This window comes from Palaemon carinicauda, chromosome 29 (genome assembly GCF_036898095.1).
Source record: "Palaemon carinicauda isolate YSFRI2023 chromosome 29, ASM3689809v2, whole genome shotgun sequence".
In the NCBI taxonomy this organism is placed as follows: domain Eukaryota; kingdom Metazoa; phylum Arthropoda; class Malacostraca; order Decapoda; family Palaemonidae; genus Palaemon; species Palaemon carinicauda.
The window spans coordinates 19,624,980-19,637,479 of NC_090753.1; positions in this window are offsets into that span (position 1 = coordinate 19,624,980).

A 12,500-nucleotide genomic window follows, 5' to 3' on the forward strand; every position below is an offset into this window, starting at 1 on the left:
TTAGATAAAGAGCTTGGTGGATTTCATATTTTAAAACTGCCTTTTAAACAAAAAAAATTCTCATTCTGCTTTATTTGCTTGGAAATCAATACGGATATTTTATTCTATATAAACATGCTTCACTATGAAAACACAAAAAGTAATCTTTAATATATATTGGAATTTATTTCGGGAAAACAAGATACATAAAAGAGATGAGGATTAACTACTTAAAAAATGTTTTATCGATACATCATATACCTATCTGTACAACATAGAACCTCAAAAATATCTACCATTTTCCATCCCAAACAACCCCCTTCTCCTGCTTAGGGTTTAAAGGGGCCGAAAATATGATGGAACAAGTCATGGGTGTTCAACTGCTGCTACTCCTAACTGTACTGCAGCTATACACATCAATAGTAAGACCAATTCTTAGTCAAGTTGCCACTCTACTTCTTCCTATGCAATACCTTGCAATGTTATTAATGGAGAAGTATTCTATATGGTTAGAACAAAACTAGCTTAGTTGCTAATTGTGCAACATTCAGCATTTTTCAGAATTCAAGATGGCGGGCTCAGCTATCTTGAAATTTGACAAATTTTAACTTTTCATCTCGATGACACAGAAGTAATATATACCTCCCTTTTTAATGTTTTTTTCGGGATGGAGAGTCCATTTCAGGAGTTATTCTTGGGATTCGGGGTCAATGTAAAGTTCAAATCAAAGGTCAAAGGTCAAAATAAAGCCAAGGTCAGGGAAAAATCATCACTTTTCGACAGATTATATATTCAATATTCTATAGCTACATCCGCCGACTAGCAATATATTTCCTTCATATCTCATTTTTCTATGGCAATACGATTCCTTATTATCTATTATCCTATAGCTATATGATTTGTTTATATATTATCTGCCTATTGCAGCGTATTTCTTGATTTGCCTATAATAATGTTTTTTGGAAATCCTTTATATTTATAGTAATCTATTACTAGATTTAGATGTATATATATACATATATATATATATATATATATATATATATATATATATATATATATATATATATATATATATATATATATATATATATATATATATATATATATATATATATAGATTACAGGTGAAGATCATATATATGGTGTGCAGCAGGGTCCAAAACACATCAGTAAAAAGGCCATAATTTATTTAGGAAACGTTTCGAACATTGCAATGTTCATTATCAATCTGTAAAAGATATAAATATAAAATTCTTAAAATTTATACAATAATTTAAAACAAAATAGTAAAAGAATATTAAAACATTATTGATTTTATAACAGAAAATCGTGAAAAACTAAAACATTGAAACATAAGAGAACCAGTGCTCACCAAGCCATCCATAGGAAAAGGCGAAGAACGAATGAGTAAGAATTGTTACCCATCTATGACTTCAGTTATGCTAAGAAAAGAGGAGAAGCGGAGGCGTTAGAGTTTAAAGAAGGAACGAGGCGTTTAATGTATAATGATTCAAGGGTAGTTAAAAATTCGCTATGTTTTGTCCCACCAATAATTGAAAAATGTTTTTTGTTTACTTGGGTTTTGCAAATAGCGGCATGATTCCTAATATTAGAAAATTCTGGGTTACCAAGTCTCTGACCAGTTCTGAAGCTGTATCCCATATGGCTACAGTATCTCACCCGCAACAACCTTCGGCAAGATCCAACATAGATACCGGGACATCCCGGGCACTTGAATTTATAAATGATGTTGGACCTCATGAAGGTCTGCAGTTTGTCTTTGTAGCCAAAAAATACATGAATTTTGAGTGGATTGATTGGGATTAGTTGGATGTTAAGGCAGCCGAACTCTTTTTCTATTATTTGTTTAAGTTTGATGGAAAACTTGTTGTCAGATTGGTAAGGAATTGTAGCGAAAATATTTTTCTTTTTTACATTATACGATGGTACTAGAGTGGAGAAATGTCGTGAGAGGAGCTTGTTTATAACCTTGTAAACCATATTTTCAGGGTAAGAGTTTTGCTTGAAAAAATTAACCAAAAATAAAATCTCCTTATGAAAGAGTGACCAACTCGAGGAATAACGCAGAGCCCTATAAACAAGTGTGTATATAGCATTCAGTTTAAAATTTAAAAAACAAGAACTATAAAAATTGTTGGCAAGTCCAGTGTATGTCTTTTTCCGATACACAGATGTTATAAATTCACCATTGTCTCTGCTTATGTTAATGTCTAAAAAAGGTAGAGAGTTGTTGTTTTCTTTTTCCATAGTGAACTTCATATTTTGGTGTTGAGTATTTATATGGCTTAAAAACATTTCACTATGCCATGGTTGTTTAAATAACACAAAAGTGTCATCAACATATCTTCTATAATACACTGGCTTACAAGAGTCTGGACAACTATTTAAAAAATTTTCTTCAAAAGATGACATAAAAATATTTGCAAACAAAGGCCCTAAAGGGGAACCCATGGCAACTCCATCGACCTGCGAATAGAGTTGGCCATCAAAAACAAACATGGAGTCTTGCACAGCAAGTTCAAGAAAAGTCTTAAAATAATGTCTGTTAAAACTATGAAAAATAATTTGATCGTCATAAAAAATCTTATCTAAAATAATATTAATGGTTTCATTGAGTGGAACATTTGTAAAAAGAGATTCTACATCGAAACTTGTCATATGTAGATCACCATCTTGTAAAATTATTTGTTGCTGAAACTCATAGCCATTTTTTAGTGAGAACTGGTTGCTTGAGAAATTACCAAGTAAAGAGACAAGGTGTTTTGATATTTTATAAGCCGGGTTGTTATAGGCTGCCATAATAGGTCTGATAGGAACTCCTTCCTTATGTATCTTTGGTAGTCCAAATAGAATGCTAAAAGAGGAACCAGTCACAAACTGTTGTTGATACGTTGTTTCATTTAAGATACCTTCATTTTTTAGTTTCCTCAAAAATCTGTTAATTTTGTCTTCTCTTTCGTAAATGTCCAAAAAATTTGGTTCACCATGTAACTTAAATTTAGTTTGGTCAGCAAGAATATTATCAACCTTATCAATATAGTCTGTTTTATTGAGCAGTACAACACCTTTACCCTTATCTGGTTTACAAATAAACCAGATAAGGTTAAAGGTGTTGTACTGCTCAATAAAACAGACTATATTGAAAAGGTTGATAATATTCTTGCTGACCAAACTAAATTTAAGTTACATGGTGAACCAAATTTTTTGGACATTTACAAAAGAGAAGACAAAATTAACAGATTTTTGAGGAAACTAAAAAATGAAGGTATCTTAAATGAAACAACGTATCAACAACTGTTTGTGACTGGTTCCTCTTTTAGCATTCTATATGGACTACCAAAGATACATAAGGAAGGAGTTCCTATCAGACCTACTATGGCAGCCTATAACAACCCGGCTTATAAAATATCAAAACACCTTGTCTCTTTACTTGGTAATTTCTCAAGCAACCAGTTCTCACTAAAAAATGGCTATGAGTTTCAGCAACAAATAATTTTACAAGATGGTGATCTACATATGACAAGTTTCGATGTAGAATCTCTTTTTACAAATGTTCCACTCAATGAAACCATTAATATTATTTTAGATAAGATTTTTTATGACGATCAAATTATTTTTCATGGTTTTAACAGACATTATTTTAAGACTTTTCTTGAACTTGCTGTGCAAGACTCCATGTTTGTTTTTGATGGCCAACTCTATTCGCAGGTCGATGGAGTTGCCATGGGTTCCCCTTTAGGGCCTTTGTTTGCAAATATTTTTATGTCATCTTTTGAAGAAAATTTTTTAAATAGTTGTCCAGACTCTTGTAAGCCAGTGTATTATAGAAGATATGTTGATGGCACTTTTGTGTTATTTAAACAACCATGGCATAGTGAAATGTTTTTAAGCCATATAAATACTCAACACCAAAATATGAAGTTCACTATGGAAAAAGAAAACAACAACTCTCTACCTTTTTTAGACATTAACATAAGCAGAGACAATGGTGAATTTATAACATCTGTGTATCGGAAAAAGACATACACTGGACTTGCCAACAATTTTTATAGTTCTTGTTTTTTAAATTTTAAACTGAATGCTATATACACACTTGTTTATAGGGCTCTGCGTTATTCCTCGAGTTGGTCACTCTTTCATAAGGAGATTTTATTTTTGGTTAACTTTTTCAAGCAAAACTCTTACCCTGAAAATATGGTTTACAAGGTTATTAACAAGCTCCTCTCACGACATTTCTCCACTCTAGTACCATCGTATAATGTAAAAAAGAAAAATATTTTCGCTACAATTCCTTACCAATCTGACAACAAGTTTTCCATCAAACTTAAACAAATAATAGAAAAAGAGTTCGGCTGCCTTAACATCCAACTAATCCCAATCAATCCACTCAAAATTAATGTATTTTTTGGCTACAAAGACAAACTGCAGACCTTCATGAGGTCCAACATCATTTATAAATTCAAGTGCCCGGGATGTCCCGGTATCTATGTTGGATCTTGCCGAAGGTTGTTGCGGGTGAGATACTGTAGCCATATGGGATACAGCTTCAGAACTGGTCAGAGACTTGGTAACCCAGAATTTTCTAATATTAGGAATCATGCCGCTATTTGCAAAACCCAAGTAAACAAAAAACATTTTTCAATTATTGGTGGGACAAAACATAGCGAATTTCTAACTACCCTTGAATCATTATACATTAAACGCCTCGTTCCTTCTTTAAACTCTAACGCCTCCGCTTCTCCTCTTTTCTTAGCATAACTGAAGTCGTAGATGGGTAACAATTCTTACTCATTCGTTCTTCGCCTTTTCCTATGGATGGCTTGGTGAGCACTGGTTCTCTTATGTTTCAATGTTTTAGTTTTTCACGATTTTCCGTTATAAAATCAATAATGTTTTAATATTCTTTTACTATTTTGTTTTAAATTATTGTATAAATTTTAAGAATTTTATATTTATATCTTTTACAGATTGATAATGAACATTGCAATGTTCGAAACGTTTCCTAAATAAATTATGGCCTTTTTACTGATGTGTTTTGGACCCTGCTGCACACCATATATATATATATATATATATATATATATATATATATATATATATATATATATATATATATATATATATATATATATATATATATATATATAAATATATATATATATATATATATATATATATATATATATATATATATCTATTTATATACATATATATATATATATATATATATATATATATATATATATATATATATATATATATATATATATATATATATATGTGTGTATATATATATATATATATATATATATATATATATATATATATATATATATATATATATATATATATATACATATATATATATATATATAAATATATATATATATATATATATATATATATATATATATATATATATATATATATATATATATATATATATATATATATATTTATATATATATACATATAAATATATATATATATATATATATATATATATATATATATATGTAATGATTAGAATAGTTAATATTACATGTTTAAAACAAATGACGTAATATGTCATGTTGGTTGGAGGAGCTAACCCTGGGATTTGCTGTAGTCATTCAAATCGTAAACAGGACATACAATGCTAATCTCAGCAATTTGACATTCTTCTTAAACGTCAACACATTGTCTCAGCGTGTGAAAGTTTGTGACGTCACCGGATGCAGGTGTCTTCCGAGTTTGTGACGTGTCTAAAGTAAACTAAGCATACGATATCTGTGATATCGATAATTTAGTCAGTTCATATCTATACTTCACCAGAATTGGTCATCTGGACCAACCCAGCTTCCTCCAGTGATGGAGATGTTTAACTCTGTTGTTTTTATAGAATAAATACTTAAAAACTATTAAGATGTATTCAGTTAATCCATTTTCATACATCTGAAAAAACACTTACTCAATGTGTGCTTATAACAGTAGCACGCCAATAAATGGTGGCAGCGATTAAACTCTAAGACAGCGGTTAAACTCTAAGAATTAGAGAAAAATCTTCAAGACTTCAATATAATAGCTGTAAAACCAGAGAAATATCTTCAAGACTTCAACATAAAAGCTGTAAAACCAGAGAAAGATCTTCAAGACTTCAAAATAAAAGCTGTAAAACCTGAGAAAGATCTTCAAGAACTCAACATTATCTACAAGAATCTACAATTTTGACTAAGTCCAACGAAACAGCTAACATCAACATATGTTAGAATACAACCTGAATCTTCAATCAACATCCTAGGAAACCCAAGGACTGGCGTTCAACAATTGCAAAAAATATCCAGGAAGAACTACATTCAACAAGAAACTAGAACGAGACATCGCTAACAAAACATCAAGAGAGAGAGAGAGAGAGAGGACGTGTCGACTTCATATATAAGCTAAGTACAGATATTTTGAATTCATTCCAGTTTGGGCAGTGAAGTGTAGTTATCACAAGTCGTTAGTCGATTATTACTGGGGTGAGTGAATTGCTAAACTTTGTTATAGGAAATTCCAAATTCTCATTTAGAATTTTTTTTTCTTTGTGCTAATTCCTTTTTCTTTCAGAAATTCTCGGGGAAATGTTTTGGGATTAGTAACATTGTTGGGGGAATTTTATTATACATATGCGTTTACGCAGTGGGCGTCTGTACTCATATAGATATTTTGATAGAATTGCAAGGGGTCAAAGAGATAGAAAAAAAAAATACAGCAGACATGGCTCCTCCTGTCAGCCCTACCCCTGGACCTAGTGGTGTAGGCCAGACTAATCCTCCTCCATTTGTGACGCTTGTTAATGCCAGGTCAGCAATCCTTCCTTTTCAAGGTCGGGTCAACGGGTTCTTGCCACAAAATGTGGAGTCATGGATTTCATCCGTTGATGCCCATTTAAATGCCAAACAAATCGTAGACCCTTTTGTACAATTACAAGAAGCTAAAAGTTTTATAGATTTTTCTAAGGGGGATGCGAGTGCATATTTAAGAGGTGTTTCATTTCAAGAAGCAGTTACTTGGGATGATTTCAAAGTTAGGTTACGCGCGATCTATGGGGGTGAGGAAGCCTTGGATGTAGTGTTAACGTTACGAAATACACTTAATCAAGCCACTATGAATCGGCTTAATGTTATTAAGAGAGCAGCTCTCATAGCTGATAGGCTTAACGAATATCAGGACATTTTAGGTAATTCCACTTGGGTTACTAACGATAACATCTCCGTGAAAGATTTTTTACGATTAATGTATTTGACTTGCATGACACGTATGTTGCCTGAAGCTTTAGTGCGGTGTTTTGATAAGAAGTTAACGCCTGCAAGTACGGAATTGGATGTCTATAAACAGATAAAGAAACACATGTCCAAGTGTCCAGATCTCGATCCCGTGTTAACTCAAGTTTTTGCAAAGAATGAAACAAAACCACAAACAGTGAACGTAGTTAACAGTCCAGTAGCGGGAGTGACGTGTTACAACTGCAAACGTCAAGGTCACATAAGCGCAGACTGTAGAACGAAATTTTGCTCAATTCACAACACAGCAACACATTCTTATAGTCAATGTTACTCGCGTAAGACACAACAATATCCCAGAAATACACAGTCAATTCCACAGTCAGTTCCATATGGAAATAAAAAGAAAAATCCTCATTTTAACAATAAGAAGAAACAACCAAATGTCAATGCGGTTCAGAGTCCGAAACAAACAAACACTTCTTCAAATATCACTGAGCCTGGGCCGTCAAACCAGACCTCGCAAGGTCAGACTAATTTTCAGAATGTGCAGAGCAAAGCAAATACCACATAGTTAACTCTAGAGGGGAAGAAAGTGATGTTGGGTCAAGGTCATTCATGTCAACATCAATAGTATTGAATAATCAATTTAATGTTTTATCAGATAATTGTGAGACAATAGATTTTCCTATGAAACACACGGCCGAATTAAGTAAAACAGTGCATGCTCCCGTAGATTTGCAACGAATTCATACAATAATAAGCCAAAATGAGTTACGGCCAACCTTATATGCTGTAAATTTAGAACACAAATCCTTTACGTTATTTTTTGACTCTGGTAGTCCACGTAATATCATGGATTTGAAGACGCATCATTTGTTGTTTTCGAACTTTCCGATTGAAAAATCAGGAATTAGACTTTCAGGTATAGGAAATAATGAATTAAACGTCATAGGCATAACTCATATTCAGTTCAGAGTCGGTAATCGCACGTTTGCCGATACATTTGTTGTTGTAAAAAACATTAATATGTATCCAGCTGTAATTATAGGATACCCATCTATGGGAAATCAAAACATTATCTTAGCTCCTGCCAAGCACGGCGTGTATATCAAAGGGATATTCTATAAGTCTTCTAATACCTTAAAATCAGTTTTGGATAAAAAGGAGACGACAAATGTAACCATAACGTACGTTGAAGAACCAATAACTTGTCTCACTAATAAAGAAATAATATACGCGACCCAGCAGAATTCTCGTTCACCCGTAATATCATCTTGCACGCAATCTATCGAACCAAACATACCTTCGAATTTAATAGTGCAAATAAAGAAAACACTACCGGGATCTGAAATATTAATCCTTTCCGATACTTTGAAAACTAACGGATTGTCTGTCACACAAGCTATTTATACAGTAGGCTCACATCAGCAATGTAATATCGAAGTCTGTAATCATTTAAATAACACTTTAGTAATTCACAAAAATCAACATATCTTGGATGTTGAAGTTTATAAACATCGTATTCTTACCGTTGCTGAAATCAATCACTCTCAATCAGTTGCGGATGAATCCCTTTTGCGATCTATTAAAGATAAAATCAGTAAGGACATTCAAGACGAAGAAATCCAGCAGAAAATTTTTGAACCTTTAACTAAATATCAAGATGTTTTTTCCACTACGGATGGATCCTTAGGAAAAACAGATGTGATCGAGCATCAAATAAGGTTAAAGGACAAGCAGAAAATTATATATGTACCCTCGTACAGACTCCCTATGAAATTCCAGAATGAAATAAATGATGAAGTAGGTAAAATGTTAGAGGAAGGAGTCATTAGAAAATCAAACAGCCCTTATAATTTTCCTTTAATAGTTGTACCGAAAAAAGATCGAACATGGCGTATCTGCGTCGACTTTCGTCGTCTAAACGAGGAAACGATCCCTGATTGATTCCCAGTGCCATGTACTGACGATATTTTGTCTTTGTTAGGTCAGAATAAATATTTTACCAGTTTGGACTTACTTAAAGGCTTTCACCAGATATCATTAGAAGAAGATAGTATCCCATACACAGCCTTCAGCACAGCCAGGGGACATTATGAATTTTTACGGATGCCTTTTGGTTTACGTTGTGCTCCTATAACATTTACAAGAATGATTAACATAGTGTTTGGAGACTTGTTAGGGGATATATTGCATGCCTATATGGATGATCTTGTAATCTTTTCCAACACCTTAGAAGAACATCTACGTAAGTTAGAACTAGTACTACAGAGATTAAGACAACATAACTTAAGGGTAAAGATTAGTAAGTGTGAATTTTTCAAAACAGAATTAATATATTTGGGTTTCATGGTGTCAAGCCAAGGTCTTAAAGTAGTCCATGATAAGGTGTCGGCTATACGTAATTTTCCCATACCTACTAATGTCAAGGAATACAGCAATTTCTGGGTTGTAGTGGATATTACAGGCGTTTTATACGTAACTATTCAATAATAGCCGCTCCTTTAACTGATCTTACGAAGAAGGGCGTAGATTTCATATGGTCTGAGCAACATCAACAGGCGTTTAATACTTTGAAAGATGGACTGTGTAGTTCTCCTATCTTAAAATTTCCTGACTTCGGTAAGGAATTCTTCATTGCAACAGACGCCTCAGACTTAGGAGTAGGAGGGGTATTGCTTCAGCAATATGATAAACAGTTTTTCCCGATAGCTTTCTATTCTCGAAAATTGAGAACTTCCGAAAGTAAGTATGCAGTAATAGACAAGGAAGGACTAGCTATTGTTAATTCGCTAGTGCATTTTAAGTTCATAATTTACGGTTATCCCGTTAAGGTTCTTACTGACCATAAACCACTAACAGAGTTCTTTAAAGGCTTCAACCAGAGCCCTAAACGAACTCGGTGGCATTTGATCATTCAAGATTTTGGCGCAAGAATCGGGTATTTACCTGGGAAAGCAAATATCATTGCGGATGCATTATCACGCAACCCCGTGTCATCTTGTACGGAGCCTTTAGCTGAATTAAGAGATATATCAACATCCATGCCTATTGTAAAAACAATATCTGAACAAGAAGATTTAGGCTGGAGCGCTGAATTGTTACAGACTGAGCAAAGAAAAGATCAGAAAATAGAAACAATTATAAATGGTTTGAAAGGCAATCATAAAGAAAAGGAATATATAAAGTATAAGCAGCAGAATTATATAATCAAAGATAATATTCTGTGTAGGACTGTGACAAGGAAAACCCGCAATACACCACATGTAACTAACGACCAGGTAGTAGTACCAATCTCACTTATTTCCACTGTCCTCAATTGGTTGCATTCAAATCCATTACATGGACACCCTGAGTTCTCATTAATGTCACAAAAAGCCAAATCATTGTTTTATTGGCATACAATGCTTACAGATATAAAAAGACACATAGCTAATTGTCGCACATGTCAGGAAAACCAAGGGCAATTGAAAACACCTGTCAGCCTAGGAGCTTATCCTGTGCCCAATCAACCCTTTGAAAGAATACATTTAGATTTGTTAACAGGATTTTACGAGTCAGACAGAGGAAATAAGCACCTCTTAGTAATTATAGATGCTTTAACTCGATATACAGAACTAATAGCGCTTAAAACTAAAACTGCGATTGAATGCGCTAGGAAGTTTTACGAGTGTTACATTTGTAAACATGGAATTCCACACATGATAATCTCAGACTCGGGTGGTGAATTTAATAATCACTTTCTTACCTCATTGTGTGAATTCCTCAACATAAAAAAAATAAATACCATGATATATCACCCAGAGTCGAATGGGCTAGTGGAAAGAGCAAATAGGAAGATATTAAATATATTAAGAGTAACACTAGGGGGATCAGACCCCAACTGGGATATTGCAATACCGGCGGCACTGAGTACTCTGAATCATTCATATCATATATCAATTAAAATGTCACCGCATGAAGCATTGTATGGTACCCCCAGTTAGAACACCTTTCCATGTATTAACGCCTACAACTAATCTATTAAATCCTTTAAAAGAATGTATAAATGCAAGTATAAGTCGATATGATATCCTTCGAAAGAATTTAGAAGAATCACAAATCATAATGAAAAGGAATCATGATAAAATAGCGAAACCAACTAAAACATATACCGTGGGTGATAACATCTATATTCAAATCAATGTCAGAAAAGGGCTCAATTATAAACTAACACCTAAGTTTGAAGGCCCATTTAACATTTTGAAAACATTAACGGCCAATAGGTTTAGAATTCAAAACGTAGCCCAACCCACGGATGAGAGAATAGTACCATTGGCTCACATAAGAAATTAAAAAGAAAAGAGAGGAAAAGAAGTGAGGGAAAATTTTATTCTGTTTTATGTGATTAAAAGTTTTCTTTTTAATACAGGAGTAATTACATATATTTTTTCTCGTTACAGGTTTCCAAGATGAATTTTTTGTTGTTGGGAGTGATATTGTTCGCTCAGACATTTTTCTCGTATGGGATGAGCTCTAAGACTAAAAATATGTATTTTAAATATGGCAATATAGCTGAAAGACAAGAAGACATTTTTATTACATCAACCAACGTAATTGTAGAAGTGAATATGCAAGCAATTTTTCTTCAAGAGAATGATGTCATTAGCTTAAGAACCACCATTTCAAGGTTTTTTGCATCATTGGATGAGTTGCATAGAACACATTTTCATTTGACTACAAAGAGTTTGCTTGGATCAACATTAAAAGTTGCAGAGATGCTATCTGATGACTTGAAAAATAAGACTGGCGAGACAGGACCTTTGGCTTATGACCTTTTGATGTGGACTGTAGGACACGAACATAAAGAAAGACGGAATCCGTTTATTTATGCTGCATTAAGCATCTTTGGGTCTGTTGCAAGTTTAGGTTTAGGAATTTCCAATCGTCTTAAAATTAGTAATCAAAATAAGAAAATTGAGTTCTTGACTCATAAAGATGAATTGATTATGTCAGAACTAAGGAATCAGTTAGCTTCAATCAATAAAATTATGGATTTATTAAATGAACATTCACATAATATCGTTCAAATTATGGAAGTACAGGATTTGTTGGCAACATTAACGTATTATGATTCAAAGATAGATCACATACATAACAGAATTACACATTTCATTGAGAAATCCAAGGATTATGTAGAAGCTATCACGTTAGCAACTAAAGGTGTATTGTCGCCCCATTTGTTGCCTATAAGTTACTTAAAACTAATTC